Below are 22,990 nucleotides of genomic sequence, written 5' to 3' on the forward strand. Positions count from 1 at the left end.
TGCAAAAGTTTCCCAACCCGTATAATGTTTTACTTCCCTTAGCTCGAGATGGTGCAGTCCTGTCCCAAGGAGTGTGTATTGAACCATATGTGTCTTGTAAGTACCTAGGATTTGAGTACCACTAACTAATTCATAGTACCTGGTGTTTTTAACAACTAATAGCAGATCTAACAACTTCGACAGGCATCCACCGCTTACTTTAGGCGTGTTGGATAAGGGTATCCAGTGAAAAAGGAAGATATCTCCCTTGTAATGCCATCCCTTGAGCACCCCATTTACAGCTTTATGCAGGTCGCTTACATAGTATGTGTTAATGCTAGATAGTTTGAGTTCTGCTCTTGACCGCATCCCTTCTAACCAACAGTGTTGTAAACCACTCCTGTTTGGTTCTAGTAAAATTTGTCCCTGTTACCTGGCACTGTTAGTCCACATGAACCTTTTAACAAACTTCCAAACCAAAAGTATATCATGTTGCGCAACATGGGACGCTGTTACTTCATCCCTATGTATGTTCTGGCATGGCAAATACTGCCAAGGTATCCCCCATAGTCCTGTTTCACCACTAAATGAAGCTGTACAAGGGAACAACAAATTACCAGTGCACCTCGCCCTGAGCCTGATTATGGGGGTGAGTCTATGTCATATATAGCTGAAGCACGCTCTACACGGTTCCTACTTTAACAAAGTGCCGTTGCATTAAAATTCTCCTCATAAGCAAAGTTAAGTACTAGGGCAAAAATTGATTTTCATAGGCATAAACATATACCCCCAAGTCTTCATTCTATAAGAGCTCCGTGTTAGTGTCTCAGGCTTGGGGAGGGGCAGCTTCATACCTTATGAACAACCTGCTGTCTGAAGTTGCAGCTGAACTTCATTACAAGTTTATGTGCTTGGGCCTGTAAAGAAAATGAAAATCCATTACTAATGTTGTGCTGGAAACCACTGCTTTCCATGGTTAAATCGCTTCCTGCTAATAATGGCTTCCTTGAAGCAAGTTGAAAATTCTTGTTCTGCAATGAAGGACTTGCAAGAACTAATGAGTTCATAGAAAGCTACAACCTAGTTCAACACTCCACAAAATTACAACTATATCGCCAATTAGCATGAGTAAGGGCAACCTGTCAAAGTATCCAAACGCAACTAAGAATTCGAACCTTACCCTGAAAAGTAATATCACTGTCCCAGAAACGAGGCAAACAATGCTAGGGCCACTCCGCCGCAGCCAGCATCCTGATGGGGCCCAGCTCACACATACCTCTGCCCGGCATCCTAGGAGTGTCCGGGGAATCAGGCTGTTTTACCCCTTGCAGAGGTTAATCTTCTCCAAAGTAAGTGTGTCAATTAGGCCCAGTCCATAACACGTGGCCCAACACACTCCCCACGGGCGAAGTGCCCTTGAAAGGCCCGAATGCCCGACTCCACACACAATGCCCGTATGGGAAAGGGACAGTCGACCTCCGTATTAACAAGCAGTGATCCTTCCAATGCAAACGTATCTGCGGATGACACACAATTTAGTAACTCCACACCTGTTACCATTTACTAACTTTAAATAAGGACTTCCTGAACAAACTGTGAGGGCTTCGGTCAAATCCATCTACTTGTAGGAAGACCCATGCCACCCATGTGCCTCAGGGCACAGGGCTTGGGAACACCCCCCGCATTAAGACCAGTGTGACAAACAGGGCGATTAAAGTCAGGCTAACTCCAATATTAACCCCAATATTACGAGGAAAGACCCACCACACAGCAGTGCCCAAATAACCCATCCCCCATCAAACAGACCCGATGGAAAGACAACAGGAGCCTCACACTCTACACCCGCGGATTAACACCGCAAGTAACTAATGTTTTTTTTAGTTTTTTTTGTGTCGTGTCAACTCATGTGCAACTGTACAGTGTCCTCATGCACATAGCGTCACCTCAAGTGTAACTGCAGCGACTACTCACGGTAGCTACCCCAGCGTCACCTCATGCGTAACTGCAGACATCATCATCTCATGTGCACTTGCACACAGCGTCACCTCCTGTGTAACTGTACATCACGCTTCACCTCCTGTGTAACTGCACACAGCGCCACCTCATGTGTAGCGGCACACAGCGCCATCTCATGTGTAACTGCACACCGCATCCCCTCATGTGTGACAGCATACAGCGTTTCCTCATGTGTAAATGCAGTGTCATCTCACACCGTGTCACCTCATGTGTAACTGCACAGTGTCACCTCATGCATAAGCGCACACAGCATCACCTCATGCGTAAGTGCACACAACATCACCTCATGTGTAAATGCACACCGTGTCGCCTCATGCGTACGTGCACACAGCGTCACCTCATGTGTAACTGGCCACAGCGTCGCCTCATGTGTAACTGCCGAGTCACCTCTTGTGTAACTGCACACCGCATCCCCTCATGTGTGACAGCACACAGCGTCCCCTCATGTGTAAATGCAGTGTCAACTCACCCCCGTTACCTCATGTGTAACTGCACAGTGTCACCTCATGCGTAAACGAACACAGCATCACCTCATGCGTAAGTGCACACAGCATCACCGCATGCATAAATACACACCGTGTCGCCTCATGCTTACGTGCACACAGTGTCACCTCATGTGTAACTGCCCACAGCGTCGCCTCATGTGTAACTGCAGTGTCACCCCTTGTGTAACTGCACACAGCATCACCTCATGTGTAACTGCACACAGCGTCGCCATGTATAACTGCACACAGCATCGCCACATGTGTAACTGCACACAGCGTCGCCTCATGTGTAACTGCACACAGCATCGCCTCCTGTGTAACTGCACACAGCGTCGCCTCCTGTGTAACTGCAGTGTTACCTCATGTGTAACTGCACACAGTGTCACCTCATGTGTGACTGCACACAGCGTCACCTCATGCGTAACGTCCAGACCTCCCCGTGGATGGGCAGCTCTGGTGTTTTGACAACCCCTACCGAGAACAACAGTCTTGTCACCGACTGAAATATATTGTATGTGCAGGGACGTCCAGAGCTGCTGGAAGGTTCTGAGGCAGACTCATTTAACGGGTAAACACACATCAAGAGCCACCATCACGTAAATAGTGTAACTGAATTCCCTATTCCAATTCACGGGTCGTTTCCTAAACGCTCCAACACCTTCGGACAAGCTTACATAGAAGCAGGGCCCCAACCCCGACCTGCAGGCTGCATAGAATCGGAGTGGGATGATACCTCCTCTGCTATCCCCTTGGTCTTGAAAAGGTTTTGATACATTTTACCGGTGCAGTATTGCAAAGGTGGTATTGCTAGAATGAACGCCAGGCGCATGAGAGTGCGCTGTGCCACCTTGGCGAGAAACAGAACGGACACCGAGTTATCCACAATCAAGTGAAGTGCTGGAACGCCCAAGCCAGCCACATCCCTTTTGTAAGAATGGGCCTGTGAGGTGACATTCAACATTGGCCTAGCGCGAGAGTGTTTACAGCTATTTTGAAAATGCACAAAGGTACCCTAATTAACGCAGTGCCCCTTTGACTGAGCTACGGCAACGCTAGATCCAGCCAGTGATCATGATACTACTAGTTGAAGTGACCAGAGTGCACTGGCCACCCTGAGACCTCGCCCGCACAGAAACACTCAGCGCGCCGAGAGGCCTTCGCAGTGCAAACCAGGCGCAAGCCACACCTGCCCGAACCTAGTCCTTCCCGCGCTCCACCGCCAGAGCCTAGCCAAGCAATTCGGCCTCTTGCCATGCGGCCTGAGGAGCCATTGCAGCTGGATGCAAAACAACTCAAGGGCATTCTCATGATTTCCTCGGGCCTAGTATTCCCCCTCCAAGGTAGCGCCCAACATGGATCTTTTAACACTTTTTTTTTTTTTAATATATATATATATATATATATATATTTTTTTAATATACCCAAGGACCTTAGCACGGCCTGTGTCCCGGTCTAAACATCGCAGCCCTGTCACTGGACCCGCCGCGCAGCAGTCCCCTCGCGCCCCCCAAGGCAGCCGGCTTGCCTGTCTCAGGCCCCCCCTTGGAGCAACCACCCCAACATGTGTCTACCAGGAATACCAATGAATTGGGAATGCCTACAGCACCTGAAGACCAAGACGGTCTTCCCTCCTGGTGCTAACCCGGCTCGACCCTGCTTAACTTCCGGATTGGGACAGGAAGCGTGCATTCAGGGCGGATGTCCACGCCGGCATGCCTGTTCAAAGAGGGAGGGGGGGGGGGCACGACCGAGCAGGTGACGCCGCCTGTTCCCCCCCCCCCCCCAGGAGCGCTAAACATGAGCACCGTAAAACTTACAACAAATTGGAGCGCTATTCCTGAGCACCGTACTTACATGACACAATCTTGCACGGGGGGATAGTGATTAGCCCAGACTCACAGGAAGTGGACGCGCCCTCGATGCTCGAACCCTAGTCCCGCACCGAAGTCGGCACGGGATGTCCCCAGCCGCCCAGGAATTGGCCGCGCCCTCGCTGCTCGACCCTAGTTCCCGCACCGAAGTCGGCACGAGATTTCCCCAGACTCACAGGATGTGGACGCGCTCTCGAGGCTCGAACCCTCGCTTTCCGCCCCGAATTCGGCAGATGGAGCCGACGGACCGCCAAAGGCATGCAGCCTGGCCCATCTCCGTAGCGCCGGCGGCCATGAGCCAGGTGCTCGCCATAAGTTAACGCGCTGCCTGCCCCGAGCCCCCACATACGGGTTGGTGCGCTATACATGAGCCCCGTGAATTTAGCCGCTCTGCCTGTCCCAAGCCCCGCACATGAGGATCGAAGCGCTGACATGAGCCCCGTATAACAAAGCAAGAATTGGAGCGCTATACTTGCGCACTGTAATTACATTACACAGTCTCGCACGGGTGGATAAATGGTTTGCCTCGACTCACAGGATGTGGACGCGCCCTCGAGGCTCGAACCCTAGATTCCCGCACCCAAATCGGCAGGTTGAGCCAACATACCGTATCCCAGGCGTGCAGCCTGGCCCCTCCCCGTAGTGCCGGGGGCCGTGAGCCAGGTGCTCACCATGAGTCATTATTAAGCCGCGCTGCCTGCCCCGAGCCCCGCACATACGGATTAGAGCGCTAAATGAGCACCGTAATCTAGCTGCTCTGCCTGCTCCAAGCCCCGCACATGAGGATTGTAGCGCTATACATGAGCACCGTTAAAACATTGCTCAGAATTGGAGCGCTAACTTGAACACCTCATTTACATTGAAGAGTCTGGCACGGGTGGGTAAGTGATTTGCCCCTACTCACAGGATGTGGACGCGCCCACGTGGCTCGAACCCTAGTTTCCCGCACTGGAATCAGCCGGTTGAGCCGACGGACCACAGCCAAGGCGTGCAGCCTGGCCCATCCCCCGTAGCGCCGGGGGCCATGAGCCAGGTGCTCTCCATAGGTTCAAATCTAGCCGCGCTGCCATCCTGGAGCACCGCACAAAGGATTGTAGCGCTAGACATAAGCACTGTATAAGCATTAAACGGAAGTAGAGCGCTATACCTGTGCTCCGTGATTACATTACACCATCTGGCACGGGGGATAAGTGATTGGCCCAGACTCACCGGATGTGGACGCGCCCGCGAGGCTCGCCCTACTTTCCCACACCGGAGTCGGCAGATTAAGCCGACGGACCACATCCGAGGTGTGCAGCTTGGCCCTTCTACGTAGCGGCGTAGTCGGTGAGCCAAGTGCTCGCCACGAGTTAAATTTCTTGCCGCACTGCCTGCCCCGACCCCCGCACATAAAAACGGGTGGACTCGACCCATGCTGGGAGAGGGTCACCACCGCAGAATTTTAATGGGGAGTTGGGGTGCAAACTAACCTCGTTGTCCGCAACATAGATGGCAACGAAGGGACTCCGACGACCGAAAAGCGAGACGGGCAGCAGGCAAGAGGTTGCCTTGTGGGCGGGGAAAGGTATTTGTACCCTTACCCCCCCTCCGGAAGTAATGCGGCCGACCGATCCCCTGGTCACTAGACTGGGGCACTAGTGGGCTGACTGGTGTGCCTTCCTTTGGCACTAAGGTGGCCGCCCTGTTGGAGGGTCCCCTACGTGGCCCCCCGGGCAGCCTTGGCATTTCCCTATTACCATCGCTGCGCTCTCCAGACTCTCTCTATTTCTCAGCAGGCAGTGAAAATGTCAAATCGGTGCAGGCTGTGGACTGGTACTGCTCATGTAATCATGCAGATGCTGTTTGCCAGCTTGCGTGATAAAGTGCGGGAGCCCTTGGTAGAAAATAAGCATTGGCATAGGCAATAGGTCTCGCTTTTTGGATCTTATGAGATTATTAAATAGATGTCCTTGCCTGTACTTGGGGGCATATCATCAAGGGCTTTATCTCTGCTTTTCTGGCCTTAAAAGACAGAAAAGCGGAGATAAAACCAACGCCCTATCAGCAAGAGGTGCTAACATGCGTATTCGCATGTTAGCACCCTTTTAAACTACGCCTACCTTTGTATCGCTAATGAGATGCACAGTGGGGGTTCCTGACATACACTACATGTCAGGAGAGCAATAACGCGTCTTTGCGCCATCAGCAAGGATGCCCTTGCATTTTAGCAGACGTTAGTTTTTGGAGAAAACTGCTGTTTTCTCCAAAAACGAGTGTGTTCTCAAATCCTGACTAAGCCACCCCTAACATTGGGGGTGGATTATGCTGATACGACCACAGGGTCGTATCAGCAAGGTTATCGCCCTTTTGCAGGGAACACCGCTGAAAAACCAGCGATGTTCCCTGCAAAACGGCGATAACATCGCTATCTCTGGAATTTTTATCGCCCTGGAGAAGCGCGTTAATGATAACGCGCTACCAGGGCGATAAAAAGCAGAGATAGCCAGCGATAAGAAAATTATCGCTAAGCACGGCCAGCGATAATTATCGCTGGCCGTTGCTGATATGGCCCTTAGAGATGTTGTTTTAGCGTTAATATATGCACTCTTCCAGCACTTTCTAGTGTACGACAGCCTCTGTGCACTGTTTGTGACTGTCAGTATTGAAGAGATACGAGAATAGACAGTGTGGAAGGGTAAAGGCCATGGGTGGATGGATAGTGGATATGGGGGCTGGCTGTGTATCGAGGATGGATTAAGCGCCATATATTTGGTCGAATGGATGAAGGATGATAGATGAGTAGATAAATAAATGGATGGGTGCGGTGCGGTGAATGAATGGATAGATGTTCGCAAAAAGCTAAATATCATTTTTATTTAAATGTCCATGCTAACTTATTTACTTAGTAAAATACAGGCATCTTTTATAAAGAATGGTATATATCAGTGTTAAAAAAAAAGTTAATACCCTACCACATATCTCCCGCTCCAGGTGGTTAGGATCACATGGGACATCTTGAGAGCCAGGACTCAGTAGGGTGATCAGACTTTTAAAGCAAAAAACTGGGACATTACCCGACAAAATAGAAGGACAAAATCAACATCAAATGAGGGGCGAAGAATGACAGCTTTCATCAATATACACACACAGAGGAGGCATTAAGGGAATAAATAAAGTCTGTTTTTAAACCCAGTATCACACATGTTATTTAAACAGCTTTCTAATAAGAGCTACTAACGAGTACCTGCTGCTTTGAAACAGCTTCTACATACAATATGTATGCATACGTCAGCATTTCATTTTTACCCCCAGCTTTTTTAATCAATCAATCAATCAATCAATCAATCAATCAATCAATCAATCAAGTGTTTTATAAAGCACAGCTACTCACCCGAAGAGGAACTCAAGGCGCTGGGGGAGGGGAGCAGCTCCTGGATGTTCACTCTGATTTGTCGAAGAGCCAGGTCTTGAGGTCCTTCAGGAACTTGGAGAGTGTTGGTGTCAGTCGGAGGTGGAGAGGGAAAGAGTTCCGGGCCTTGGCCGCTAGGAGAGAGAAGGAGTGTGCTCCTGTTCTAGTCTTCTTGATGCGTGGTACCGTCGCAAGGGAGAGCTGGGCTGAGCAGAGGGATCTTCGGGTGCGTGGAACGAGAGGCGGTAAATTGCAGTCACAGTCACGATGAATGTAAATTAACCCCGAAAGAGCTTTATTATCCACATGTTGGCGACAATGTGGAAATTCTGCAATTCCTAATGAGCTTAAGCTTGAACGTCCCTTTCCTTAATATAGCCTACAAAGCATCTGAACAGCACGGGAACCATTTCCTCTCTGTTGTATTACTCTTGCTTTACGTGCCTGTCAGGAGAGGTAAGATGTGCTGTGCGTGGCTTTTTTATGGTTAAACAGCACCATTAACGTGTGCAGTATTCATCTCTGTTGGGAGCACGGAGGCATTTGCACTTGGACTGCTGTTGCCACCTTGGCCACTATGCCACTGGAGTCAAGCTATCCTGGCTGATGACGGCTGATAGCCGGAAACCGGTCCTAGGATGCTTGATTCCGGTCCAGGGAAGACATGGCTTGGCAGTTCGGGCTGGACTGCTCCCATGAGGCACAGGGTCAAGACTGATTTGCATATGGCCATGTCTGAACTGGGGTGGCGTGGTGAGCAAAATAACGATGGATTAAACCCAGATCTGTGACTGGGGGTGAATGTTTTGCCATTGCGCAACATTCCGTCCATCATCTTGTGTGTTTTGCTGTTCACCCTATGTGGGAAGTGTTGGAAGGCGGACCCCGAGGAGTCGGTGAGACCACCAAGGGGGGCCCTCTCACTGCACGAAGTAGCCGAGCGCTGCCGAGAAGTCTCCTGAGAGATCCTTCTCCTATCACGCACTAGCACAGTAACACCACCACACAGGACTCAAGGAGGTTGTCTGGTGACAAGCAATTCTTTATCAGCAATCAAAAGGTTACGAGGTCAATATTTACACGAAGAGATCGAGGGATCCACCAAAAGTCTCAGTGTCTCTTTGGAAGGGTAGGGGTAGCGGGTCAGTCTTTGACAGGAGTGCGGTACGAGGGTACCCGGGGCCCAGTTCTTATCCTCAAGCTGGAGGACCTCCGATCTCGGAGGGGTCGAGCCGCGACGGCGTCAGCAGGGCTCTGGCGTACAGTTCGTGGAGAGCCGCGATTCAATCAGCAGGGCTCTCAAGATGGTTTCTGCTCAGCTCGAGCCGCGACGTCGTCAGCAGGGCTCCGAGGAAGGTTTCAGCGAGGTTGGGCCGCGACAGCGTCAGCAGGGCTCCGATGTTCCAGGTGGTTCAGAAAGGGTTCACAAGAAGGAGCCGCGACGCAGTCAGCAGGGCTCGTGATGGTTCCGACAAGAGTTCTTCTCCGTAGGGTCAGCCGCGATTCAATCAGCAGGGCTCTCGACTCCGGGATACAACTGCCGAGCTGTGGTGGGGTCGCCCCAGATATAGGTCTGGAGCCCTTTGATGTCCGGACCTATGCGCCCGAGGGGGCGGAGTGGCCGGGTGGAGGTGGCCAGACGCCCAGCAGGAGAGGCGCCAGGCCCATGGGAGTTGCAGGGCGATCACACCTCGAGAGGGGAGGACAGTTGGGGGTCCCATCGATACTGTCCTCCGCCGGGGGCGATGAATGGTTCCTGCGGCACCCCCTGGCTAGTTCGTGGTGCCTCGATGTCGGGGCTTCGCTGGGGTCGAGGCCGGGTTGAGCGGGGTCGCGCCGGCTGGTGCACGGCGTGACGTGGAGGCCAACAAGATGGCGGAGCCACGAGGAGTATGCGACCACGTGCAGCTCCGGGTGAAGGGCCTTGGTGTAGTTCAGACGGGTGGCCCGTGACGGCCGGGGCGGGGAACGGCCACCATCCAGGGGGTTAAGGACCACGCCACGAGGCCGGGTCCAACAGGCGTCCCCCCCAGCCGAAGGCATGGAGAGTCACCCATCTCCTTGGGGATTCTCCTCGTCAAGGCGGAAGAAGCGGGACAGGCCGTCGGCGTTGGCGTGGTCATTGCCGGGCCGGTGTTCGACGTCAAAGTCCATCCCTTGTAGCGAGATGGACCATCGCAGCAGCTTGGGGTTCTCGCCCCGCATTCGCATTAACCATTGCAAGGGCCGGTGGTCGGTCTGGACCCGGAAGTGGGCGCCAAAGAGGTAGGGCCGGAGCTTCTTGAGGGCCCACACCACAGCGAAGGCCTCGCGCTCAATAGTGCTCCAGCGTTGCTCTCGGGGCAGTAGTCGTCGGCTGATGAAGGCCACTGGCCGGTCGAGCCCCTTTTCGTCGGTTTGGGATAGGACGGCCCCGATCCCATACTCGGAGGCGTCCGTCTGTACTACGAACTCCTTCTGGTAGTCCGGGGCCTGCAGCACCGGAGCAGTACACATGGCTGTTTTTAGGGTGTCGAAGGCTGTTTGGCAGCGGGGTGTCCAGTGTACCTTCTTGGGCTGCTTTTTGGACGTTAACTCTGTGAGGGGGCCAACAATGCTCCCATAGTCCCGGATAAACCGCCGGTAGTATCCGGTGAGGCCCAGGAAGGCCCGGACAGCGGTCTGGGTAGTGGGGGGTTCCCAGGTCTTGATGGCCTCTATCTTCGCTTGGAGGGGGGCCACCTGCCCGCTCCCCACTTGATGGCCCAGGTAGGTCACGGATCCGTGGCCGATTTGGCATTTGCTGGCCTTGATTGTGAGCCCGGCCTGCTGGAGGGCGGCCAGGACGGCCCTCAGGTGACGGAGGTGCTCGGCCCAGTGGTTGCTGTACACGGCAATGTCATCTAAGTAGGCCGCGCTGAAGGCCTCAAGCCCGGCCAAAACCTTGTTCACCAGTCTCTGGAAGGTGGCCGGGGCGTTCTTCATTCCGAAGGGCATCACCCGAAAGTGGTAATGCTCATCCGGAGTCGAAAAGGCGGATCTTTCTTGTGCGCCGGGGGTGAGCTGGATTTGCCAGTACCCGGCGGTGAGGTCCAGCGTGCTCAAGTAGCGAGCGGCCCCTAGGCGGTCGATGAGTTCGTCGGCCCGGGGTATCGGGTGTGCGTCTGTCTTGGTTACTGTATTCAGGGCTCGGTAGTCCACGCAGAATCGCAACTCCGGGGGGTGACCGGGAGCTGCGGCCTTGGGCACCAGGACGACAGGGCTGGCCCACGGGCTGTCGGAAGGCTCGATGACCCCCAGGGCCAGCATCTTCGCTACTTCGGCCTGGATGCAGGCCCGCACTCGGTCAGGCACCCGGTAGGCTCTGTGTCGTATGGGGGGGCTCTCCCCGGTGTCGACGTCGTGGACGCACCAGTGGGTCACCCCCGGGGTGAGAGAGAAGAGGGCTGCGTAGTCCCGCAGTAATTGCTGGCAGTCGTTGCGCTGTTCCGGGGTCAGGGACGAGGCGAGTTGGACCCCTTCGATCGATCCATCGTGAATGTCGGATTGCAAGAGGTCGGGCAAGGGCTCGGAGTCGTCCTCGCCCCCCTCGTCGGTCGCCAGCAGCAGGCTCAGTTCGGTCCGGGCGAAGTGGGGTTTTAGCCTGTTAGCATGTAGGACCCGGAGGGGGTTCCGGGGGGACTCCAGATCGACCAGGTATGTGACGGGACTTTTCTTCTCCACCACCTTGAAGGGCCCGGTCCATTTGTCCTGGAGGGCGCCGGGTTCGACCGGGGCCATGACCCATACTTTCTGACCTGGCTCGAATTCTACAGTAGAGGTGTTGCGATCGTACCACCGCTTCATGTCCTCCTGGCTGGCCTCGAGGTTGGCTTCGGCCATGGCTCGGAACTTGCGGGTCTGGTTTCGGAGGGTCAGGAGGTATCGGTAGACGTCAGGAGGGGCGCCTCGGGGTGTCATCTCCCAGCCCTCCTTGACCAGGCTGAGCGGTCCGCGGACCGGGTGTCCATACAATAGTTCAAACGGGCTGAACCGAAGGGACTTCTGCGTGACCTCCCGATAGGCAAACAGGAGGCAGGGCAGCAGGACATCCCATTTCCGCCTGAGGGGTTCTTCCAGGCCCTGGATCATCCCTTTTAATGTTCGGTTGAACCGCTCAACCAGTCCGTTCCCCTGAGGGTGATAGGGGGTCGTGAACTTGTAGGTGACCCCGCACTGTTGCCACAGAGACCGCATGTACCTGGAGATAAAGTTCGTGCCGCGGTCGCTCACCACTTCGCTGGGGAATCCCACTCGGGAGAAGATTCCCATCAAGGCCCGGCCTACCACAGGGGCCGTTATAGTTCTTAGCGGGACCGCCTCCGGGTACCTGGTGGCGTGGTCCACGAGGACCAGGATGAAGCGGTGGCCCAGGGCGGTTTGGGGGTCCAGGGGTCCCACAATATCGATTCCGACCCGTTCGAACGGGGTGCTGACGGCGGGAAAGGGCTGGAGGGGGGCCTTGACCCGACCCCCCACCTTTCCGCTGGCCTGGCAGGTCTGGCAGGACCGGCAGTGGTTGTCCACATCTCTCCGCATCCGGGGCCAGTAGAAGTGGGTCACCAGACGACTGTACGTTTTGTCTTGCCCCAAGTGTCCGGCGAGGGGCACATCATGGGCCAGGTTGAGAAGGAACTCCCGGAAGCGGAGGGGGACCACCAACACGCGGCTGGCCCCGAGTTCTGCTACTTTCTGTTCACTGTACAACAGGCCCTCGGCCCAGTAGATCCAGTGGGTGCCGGTCTGGTCACCGTTGGCTTGCGCGGTCGCCTGTTGTCGGACCCCTTCGAGAGAGGGACAGGACTGTTGCTCTTGCTGGAACTGCTCTCGGGTGGGGCCCCCTTCGTGTTGCCATTGCGTCAGCTCTGGTAGGACGCTCGGAGAAGCCACCTCTTCGGGGGAGGATTCGCTGGGCCCAGGGTCGGTGTCCGCCTCCTCCTCGCTGCTGGTGGGAGGGGGTGTGAGCCCCTCGGGTTGGGTGGTCCCGGAGGTCGAGGATGAGCGGGGGGCCTGGGCGGTCATGGACCGGGTGATGGCGCAGGCCCAATCAGCCAGTCCCAACATTCGGAGGTGCTCTCGTCGCTCTACTTGAGCCCAGGGGGAACTTTCCAAGTCGTTCCCCAGGAGACAGTCGACCGGGGCGTCGTCGCGCACTGTCACCTTCAGCAGGCCCGTCACCCCTCCCCACTCGAAGGGGACCAGGGCCATCTGGCATAGGCTTTCACTGTTGTCGGCCGTCCGTACGGGGCACAGCACATTCGGTAGAATCTGTTCAGGGGTCACCAGGTGGCAGCGGACAGCGGTGATGCTGGCGCCCGTGTCGCGAAGGGCTTCGGCCCGTTGCCCGTTGACCGTGACCTGCTGCCGGTACTTCTGGGTGTTGGTTGGGATGGGGGCGCAGGGTACCATCTCTCGGCTACCCAGGCAGACCAGGGACATGGCTGCCGGCTCCCACTCAGTGTTCTCTCGGTCGAGGGCCTCCTCTTCCTCTTCTCCTCCCCCCAAGGCGGCGGCTGTCAGCTGCCGGGGCGGGGGCCCGCCGGCCCCGTTTCTTCGGTTCAGAGGGCAGGTCGGATCGCTGGCAAAGTGTCCGGTTTGTTGGCAGCCATAGCAGGTCACTGGTGGCCGTGGTCCGGGTCGGGCCGGGCCCACCCTTCGGGCTAGGCTCGGGGAGAGATGTGACTGCGGTGGCCCTCGGGGGGGGCTCCTGGGGGCCCCGGCGGGAGGGTCTCGGTTCCTGTTCGACCCTCCCCCCCCACCGCGCTGTCGTGGGGGTCCGTTGGGGTTCCTCTGGTACTCCCCCATTGAGCTCCGGGGGACCCGGGAGTTGACCCATCGATCGGCCTCGACGGCAAGTTTTCGCGGGTCGGTCATTTTGCTGTCGAGGAGGTGCTGTCTCAGTTCCACGAAGCAATTGTTGGAAAGATGTTCCCACACGATGAGGTCGACCAGCTGCCCGTAGGTGGTTACTTTGCTTCCTTTGATCCACCCTTCTAGGGCCCGACTGAAAAAGTCCACATATTCCACCCATGTGGTACCTGGGATTTTCTTGCAGTCTCTGAACCGCTGGCGGTACATTTCCGCTGTTAGCCCGTAGCGGGTGAGCAGGGCCTCCTTCATGTGATCGTAGGAGGTCATCACCTCCTCCGGTAGCTGGAGCAGCGTGTCCCGTCCTTCACTCAGGAATCGCCCCCACAGGCCTGCGCCCCAGTCTTTTTGGGGCACCCGATGGGAGGTCATGGCCACCTCGTAGGCCTTAAACCATTGTTGGATGTCGTCATTCTTGTAATACTCCTTGACGACCTCTTTCGGGATATGTACCTTGGCCTCGGAAGGCGGTAGAGTGTCTCTAGTACTGGGGGTGTCGGTCCCTCCGTTCTTGGCCTTGATCTCGAGTTCCTTGAGCCTGCGCTCGTGCTCAAGAGTTAGTTTCTTTTCCTCCAACTCCCTGTGTCGTCTCTTCTCTTCTATCTCTTCTTGAAGGCGTAGCTGCTCGAGGGCCAGTTTCTTTTCTGCCAGCTGGAGTTCGCCGTCCAGCCGCAGTCGGGCGAGCTCTAGCTCGTGGCTCCGGACCTTTTCCCGCTCTCGTATTTCTTCTTCGGAGAGGCCGGTTTCTAGGCTCTTTCTTCCTCCGGTTGCCGGAGTCAGTGCGGTTGCTGCGGTCTCCGTCAGGGGCAAGGGCCCTTCTTCCTGGGAGGGGCCTGCCCCGGCCTCCAACCATGCCCTCAGAGCTTTCTGCATCTCTTCTTTGGTACCTAGGCTGGTGGTTGCAATGCCTTTGTCTTTGCAGAACTGCTTTAACTCTTTGTGCGTATATTCTTCCAGCCGTTCGGGCTGGAACTCCATTGTCGCGTTGTTTTCCTGGCTGCTCATGATTACTGTTCGTTTGGATGGGTAGCTAGTGGGTACTGGCTGGTACGTACTGCGTTCGGCTCGGATCCCGTCGCTGGCCACCAAATGTTGGAAGGCGGACCCGAGGAGTCGGTGAGACCACCAAGGGGGGCCCTCTCACTGCACGAAGTAGCCGAGCGCTGCCGAGAAGTCTCCTGAGAGATCCTTCTCCTATCACGCACTAGCACAGTAACACCACCACACAGGACTCAAGGAGGTTGTCTGGTGACAAGCAATTCTTTATCAGCAATCAAAAGGTTACGAGGTCAATATTTACACGAAGGGATCGAGGGATCCACCAAAAGTCTCAGTGTCTCTTTGGAAGGGTAGGGGTAGCGGGTCAGTCTTTGGCAGGAGTGCGGTACGAGGGTACCCGGGGCCCAGTTCTTATCCTCAAGCTGGAGGACCTCCGATCTCGGAGGGGTCGAGCCGCGACGGCGTCAGCAGGGCTCTGGCGTACAGTTCGTGGAGAGCCGCGATTCAATCAGCAGGGCTCTCAAGATGGTTTCTGCTCAGCTCGAGCCGCGACGTCGTCAGCAGGGCTCCGAGGAAGGTTTCAGCGAGGTTGGGCCGCGACAGCGTCAGCAGGGCTCCGATGTTCCAGGTGGTTCAGAAAGGGTTCACAAGAAGGAGCCGCGACGCAGTCAGCAGGGCTCGTGATGGTTCCGACAAGAGTTCTTCTCCGTAGGGTCAGCCGCGATTCAATCAGCAGGGCTCTCGACTCCGGGATACAACTGCCGAGCTGTGGTGGGGTCGCCCCAGATATAGGTCTGGAGCCCTTTGATGTCCGGACCTATGCGCCCGAGGGGGCGGAGTGGCCGGGTGGAGGTGGCCAGACGCCCAGCAGGAGAGGCGCCAGGCCCATGGGAGTTGCAGGGCGATCACACCTCGAGAGGGGAGGACAGTTGGGGGTCCCATCGATACTGTCCTCCGCCGGGGGCGATGAATGGTTCCTGCGGCACCCCCTGGCTAGTTCGTGGTGCCTCGATGTCGGGGCTTCGCTGGGGTCGAGGCCGGGTTGAGCGGGGTCGTGCCGGCTGGTGCACGGCGTGACGTGGAGGCCAACAAGATGGCGGAGCCACGAGGAGTATGCGACCACGTGCAGCTCCGGGTGAAGGGCCTTGGTGTAGTTCAGACGGGTGGCCCGTGACGGCCGGGGCGGGGAACGGCCACCATCCAGGGGGTTAAGGACCACGCCACGAGGCCGGGTCCAACAGGAAGGGTATGCCCAGACGTGGGTCCCGTGCTCACTACGCCACTGGAGTCAAGCTATCCTGGCTGATGACGGCTGATAGCCAGAAACCGGTCCTAGGATGCTTGATTCCGGTCCAGGGAAGACATGGCTTGGCAGTTCGGGCTGGACTGCTCCCATGAGGCACAGGGTCAAGACTGATTTGCATATGGCCATGTCTGAACTGGGGTGGCGTGGTGAGCAAAATAACGATGGATTAAACCCAGATCTGTGACTGGGGGTGAATGTTTTGCCATTGCGCAACATTCCGTCCATCATCTTGTGTGTTTTGCTGTTCACCCTATGTGAGAAGGGTATGCCCAGACGTGGGTCCCGTGCTCACTACGCCACTGGAGTCAAGCTATCCTGGCTGATGACGGCTGATAGCCAGAAACCGGTCCTAGGATGCTTGATTCCGGTCCAGGGAAGACATGGCTTGGCAGTTCGGGCTGGACTGCTCCCATGAGGCACAGGATCAAGACTGATTTGCATATGGCCATGTCTGAACTGGGGTGGCGTGGTGAGAAAAATAACGATGGATTAAACCCAGATCTGTGACTGGGGGGTGAATGTTTTGCCATTGCGCAACATTCCGTCCATCATCTTGTGTGTTTTGCTGTTCACCCTATGTGGGAAGGGTATGCCCAGACGTGGGTCCCGTGCTCACTACGCCACTGGAGTCAAGCTATCCTGGCTGATGACGGCTGATAGCCAGAAACCGGTCCTAGGATGCTTGATTCCGGTCCAGGGAAGACATGGCTTGGCAGTTCGGGCTGGACTGCTCCCATGAGGCACAGGGTCAAGACTGATTTGCATATGGCCATGTCTGAACTGGGGTGGCGTGGTGAGCAAAATAACGATGGATTAAACCCAGATCTGTGACTGGGGTGAATGTTTTGCCATTGCGCAACATTCCGTCCATCATCTTGTGTGTTTTGCTGTTCACCCTATGTGGGAAGGGTATGCCCAGACGTGGGTCCCGTGCTCACTACGCCACTGGAGTCAAGCTATCCTGGCTGATGACGGCTGATAGCCAGAAACCGGTCCTAGGATGCTTGATTCCGGTCCAGGGAAGACATGGCTTGGCAGTTCGGGCTGGACTGCTCCCATGAGGCACAGGGTCAAGACTGATTTGCATATGGCCAAGTCTGAACTGGGGTGGCGTGGTGAGCAAAATAACGATGGATTAAACCCAGATCTGTGACTGGGGGTGAATATTTTGCCATTGTGCAACATTCCGTCCATCATCTTGTGTGTTTTGCTGTTCACCCTATGTGGGAAGGGTATGCCCAGACGTGGGTCCCGTGCTCACTACGCCACTGGAGTCAAGCTATCCTGGCTGATGACGGCTGATAGCCAGAAACCGGTCCTAGGATGCTTGATTCCGGTCCAGGAAAGACATGGCTTGGCAGTTCGGGCTGGACTGCTCCCATGAGGCACAGGGTCAAGACTGATTTGCATATGGCCATGTCTGAACTGGGGTGGCGTGGTGAGCAAAATAACGATGAATTAAACCCAGATCTGTGACTGGGGGGTGAATGTTTTTGCGCAACATTCCGTCCATCATCTTGTGTGTTTTGCTGTTCACCCTATGTGGGAAGGGTATGCCCAGACGTGGGTCCCGTGCTCACTACGCCACTGGAGTCAAGCTATCCTGGCTGATGACGGCTGATAGCCAGAAACCGGTCCTAGGATGCTTGATTCCGGTCCAGGGAAGACATGGCTTGGCAGTTCGGGCTGGACTGCTCCCATGAGGCACAGGGTCAAGACTGATTTGCATATGGCCATGTCTGAACTGGGGTGGCGTGGTGAGCAAAATAACGATGGATTAAACCCAGATCTGTGACTGGGGGTGAATGTTTTGCCATTGCGCAACATTCCGTCCATCATCTTGTGTGTTTTGCTGGCCACCTTGGCTGCAGAGACGGTGGAAAATGGGCTCTTGCTGATTCTCTTGCACTTGTATTTGCATTTATATAGTGTGTATAACCCCTAATGAGGCGTTTCAGTGCTTGAGATTGCAAGCAAATAGAATACAGACGTGCAAAATAGTAGGGAATGGGATAGTCAGTGGGAGGCATGAAAGACGACTGAGACGACTGGCTGAGGCAAATGAAGGAGCAGGTAGTACTGTGAAAAACTGAAATAAACTGGCCAAGTCTGCGAGTACGCTAATGGTGTGTCAAGTCTAAAATGCACAGTAGAAGCACCGCCACATTGAGAAACGGCATTCACACCCATCAGAGAGTGAAACAACTCGCCACCACTGCTTTTCCCAGCCTCAGACATGCAGTGTTGCTTCAGGTACAAACTGCATGGGATTAGCATGCTGTGCTCCATATTACAAGGATTGCAACCTAGCACTTTTATACCAGTCTTTCCACACCAGGAAAAGTTCCCATAGCAACAGGGAAGAACATATACAGCAGGCCAATGCTATGCTTTCAATTAGCAGTATATAAAAAAAAGAAAAAGTCCACAACACACAAGCAGGTTCCACATCGTTCCCCAAAGTGTTAATTACATTTAACGAAGGAGCAAGGAGTTACGTGTGTCTGCATGCAGTGTGGTCAGAGAGAGTGTGTGTGTGTGTGTGGAGTGGGGGTAGGGATTCCCACAGTTTCCACAAGTGTTAATTATTACCCCATTAATTAAAGTCAGAAGGATGAGAGGCTGGGTTGGTCCTGCCAAGGTTTATTGTTGTGTCACACTCAGATAAGAGCAACGAGCGCATGTACCAACGGAGCTTGCAGTAACATATACCTTGACATACCTTGACAGGGTACAGGCTGAGTGGCTCAACTGCTTACAAAGCACCAAAGGCTGTAAAATTACACGAGCGACCAGTTTCGAGTCTCAGCATCATCCCAAAAAACTATAAGTGTAAGCAAATTACCTAAATGAATGTAAGGTACCTGGAGATCATGTTATGCGCTGCAAAACCTTCGGGTCGAAGCTTGTTTTAAATTCGGAGGACGGATCACTAAAAACATCGAGCATGATCTCAGTCTTTGAAAGTACACATATGCCCTTATAAAACTGTGGCGAGGCAAGACGGAATTCAGACCGCTGACTGATTTGAAAGTTGTACATTGAAATAATGGCAGAGCTGAGCCCTGAATGGAGCATCTGTGTTGTGAAGAGATAGCTCATGACTCGGCTCCACCATTAACTCAGTTTACGACTTTGAATCCAGTCATCATTCCTCGTGTGTGTGTGTGGGGTTGGCGGGGGTGTACTGGGCAGCGCTGACAGCTTGGAAGTTAGAAGTTTTCGAGTATTAAATAAACAAGCAGAGCAAACTTTTCCTCAAACCTGCGTAAAACACAAGCAGAGGCAGGCAAGCTAAAAAGAGAGTGCTCATAGAGATTAATAAAAGGAAGAGTAAGGTAACAGGGGCAGTTCTCATGGGAGGTTACAAAAGTCCAAAAAGAAGGACTATTAAGCGTATTCACCAAACAAAAGCAGCCATTTATGAAGGGCAGTAACAGGACCCAATGAAAAAGATGGGAGGTGCTTCAATCCCACATTCTAGATGCAGCATGTCTCAAAGAGACAGCACATGCCACACATTCGCTGCCTAGGCGAGACCTCAAAAGGTTTGTGGATTGTTTAAACCCAAGAGGGAGTATTTAAAAAATCTTTCCTGGAGTATATGTATGCTTTAAGGGCCAGTAGAGAGAGCAGAACTTCCACTGCCTGGAGCAACATTACCTGAACTCTTAAGTCCTGACTGAAATACTACAGAAATAGTTTCAGGCAGTGCAGGGCTGGGAGATAATTTACAGATTTATTAGGCTAGCTGACAACATAATCACAAATGAAAGTGCCAGATTATTAACATTGTTCTTCCCCACCCGACTAGACTCAAGGAACAGAGACAGAGCATGAAATAGGCCCTTTATTCGAGTTCTAATGTTATATCCAAAACAAGGATTGATTTCTCAACTGTTGCTGTAAACACCCTTAAAGTAATACATGACCGCAATGGAGTTGCTGTTTACTTAACACATATTTTAGCTCATCTTGCATTCCATGATATTATTGGCCCTTTTCCAGGTGTTTTCTTTCTGTCGTTTTTAAGTCGAGCTTTCGTGGGTGTGTGCTCAGCTTCAGCAGCCCTTAGCTGCTTGCATTTTATTGCAGCATTCTATGCAGCTCTCACCTCTATTTATTCACCATACCACATAATTCCACTACACAAATATACTCCCCACTCTAAATTCCACCGCACACAATTCCAGAACAAACAATTCCAATACAACCCACATAATTCCACTCCAATTCTCAGACATCCACTACAATAGGTGGAGTTTGAGTATTTCGAAATCTGCCCAAATATTTGTCAACCTTACACACAGAAACACATCAATGACTAACCTATCTACCACTCAAATTACTTTCCTATTTTCACTATACTAATTCACCACTAATAGTTTCTGGGTTCCGAAGTAGCGTTCTACTCGCCGAAAAAGCACTTCAACACCCCATCAAGGGTAGCAAGCGCTATATAAATGCAAACCTTTTTCCCTCTTCTATCCCTCCCCTCTCCTTCTCAATCCGAATAACTGACTAACCTAGCCACCACTCAAATTACTTTCCTATTTTCACTCTACTAATTCACCACTAATCCTTTATGGGTTGCGGAGTAGCATGAGAAAAAGTGCTTCGACACCTCGTCAGGGGTAGTAAGAGCTACATAAATGCAATTACAATACAATACACCCCAAACCACAACACATAGGTAAAAAAACATTGTCTTTTACAACGCCAATAGCTCTAACTCTTGCAAATGCGTTAACTTTTGCATGGCAAATGCTTCTTTTTTTTTACTATATAACCTTACTTTTGTTTTTAGGATGCTGATGATTTTTTGTCTGTTGTAGGTGCTCTAAAAAGCTATTCGAATCAGCGCCACCACAAATCCTTGGTGAACAGGTGCCTGAATTTAAATGAATAATGGCAATTTTAAAGTAACCTGTGATTAAAAGAGCAAACATGTTTTTGCACAACTGGTTAATAAGCACCATCCAGCATCACTTTTCACACATCATTTAATGTTTACGTGCATTTCCTTTGCGTGCATCATTTTCAAGGGGGAACAACACACCTCCCATTCTTAAAACACATTAGTTAATTTTCTCTTTTCATTGTAGAACCCTCACATCTCTCTAGTTCAGTGACTACACCTAAAACTAGCCCTGACCGTAGACATTTTGCTAACCTTTCCAGTACAATATCCATAGTTCCTAAAGCTATGAAGGATGATTTTATTTGTTTACGATAGGTTCATCTGATAAATAAAATACTGCTCAATGTTTCTACTACCTGTCACAGATAAATTATTGAGATTATCTACTCCCTATCCTATCAAAGAAACAAAAATACGTAAAACGGCATAATAAGAGAATGACCCGAGAATTTGGGAGTAGCGTTATTTCTAGCACTTGCTGTGATCTCGAAGCGCTTTGTAAACCAGAGGCATTAGTTTAGATGCAGGTGTGATTGGTTGCAGGATGCCAGTGGGTAGCAGTGTTAATGGTTGCACAACAGTGCGGGAAGCAGTGTGAACTAATCTTGCCTGAATAGGTCTAGTCGTCTTGGACTGAGCTCAGAAAGCTTGCTTCCTCGTTGAGTGAGTGCTGACACTTTCCTACTGTGGCGATGCCCACTCATTCCTAGTGGGACATAAGCGACACACCGTTTGAGGCCAGTTTCCCATTTCTGGCAGGTGAGCTCACCGGGCACTTACTTGTGCGGCGGTCACAGCCGCTGACTGGCATCGGATGCTTTACTCAAGCGTGAGGGTCACTCATTTTCACTTAAGAATGTCCGCTGCTTCCAGCCTTTCCAGCCAGTCTTGCGAAATCTGTTGTCATTCTCCACAAGGGCTCGGAGCTTTGCACAGAGATGAATGGGACATCGGGAGCTGAAAAACGCGCGCAGTCATTCCACCAACGAAGTATTCACTCGTGGACTTTTACCGGCACTTGCTCTCGAAGCCACTCACTGTCCCACTGGCATTCTGGGCACCTGAATGGTGTATATTAATATTTTCAAGAGGAAATGGCATATCGCGTATTATTTGAAATCGCAAAGTTGAAGATCTTGGGTGGCTAACAACAAGGGCAATTTTATAGTTTCCAAATAACCTAAACTGGTGTGAAAGGTATTTTTCCGTTAGAAAACAATGCATTTATTCTTAAATAATTGAAATTCGACCCATTAAATGCCATAGAATTTCGCACGTATACATTATCTTCTTCTATTGCATTTCAGATTTATATAGCGCTAACTTGACCCGAAGGTATCAGAGCGCTTTAAATGAGCACCAGTTGCATTACAGACGGACACATTCATTTTTTTTTTTTTTAGGCGCGGGGAGATTAAGTGATTTGCCCAGAGTCACAGGATGCTTGAGCCGACGCCGAGACTCGATCCTGGTTCTTCAGCTTCAAAGTCAGACGCTCTTGCCTTTAAACTACAACCTATCGGACTTACTGAAAGTCATTTAATACATAAACAAGCAAGGTCCACAGACATACCAAAATATTCAATTATTTCTTACTTTAGTCTGAAGAACTTGCGCAGGAGCCCCACTGGCACCGGTATGTGTCGTCATGGAGAGCCTGTGCTCGGGAAGGTGTCTGTCAGAATAGGTTCCGCCTCAGGACGTGTCTGGTCCGGTGGAGATGTCCTTTGTTATCCCACTTCGGTGGAGTCTCTTGAAGTGGTAATCAGAGCCTTGAGGGAAGTGCTGGGTCGCAGCGGCTGCGCAGAAGCCGGTCTCGTGGCTCAGAAACAGGCTGTGTGACAGTCCAAGTCCACCTGTGGAGGAAACGGCACACGTTGTTAGAGCTGGGGACATTACACCCTCCCCCTAGCTGCGTCGCAAGCCTTCTGAATCTCGTCTCACTGATTGGCATTTCCTTCAAGGGGCACTTGGAAGGGCGCCATCTTCTACGTCCGGTTGTATTATCCTGCCCCCCCCCCCCTGAAATATTAGCAGCGCGCCTCCTGCATTATAGATTTGTTAATTCCTCAGCTTCGGTCCGACAAAGGGAGTGTTTGGACTCCTGGCTCAAGTTGCAGGGCACAATATGAAATAATC

At 52.7% G+C, this 22,990-nt stretch overlaps 1 pseudogene across 1 annotated transcript in view; it reads right to left on the bottom strand.

Annotated features, from left to right (window-relative positions):
• Positions 1 to 22,681, bottom strand: part of LOC146772916 (leucine-rich repeat and immunoglobulin-like domain-containing nogo receptor-interacting protein 1 pseudogene) — a 138,617-nt pseudogene extending 115,936 nt beyond the window's left edge. The window contains exon 1 of the transcript XR_014972104.1: positions 22,448 to 22,681. The product of XR_014972104.1 is annotated as a leucine-rich repeat and immunoglobulin-like domain-containing nogo receptor-interacting protein 1 pseudogene (transcript). The remainder of the gene's footprint in view (positions 1 to 22,447) is intronic.
• Positions 22,682 to 22,990: the final 309 nt, after the last annotated feature.

This window comes from Triturus cristatus, chromosome 12 (genome assembly GCF_964204655.1).
Source record: "Triturus cristatus chromosome 12, aTriCri1.1, whole genome shotgun sequence".
NCBI lineage: Eukaryota > Metazoa > Chordata > Amphibia > Caudata > Salamandridae > Triturus > Triturus cristatus.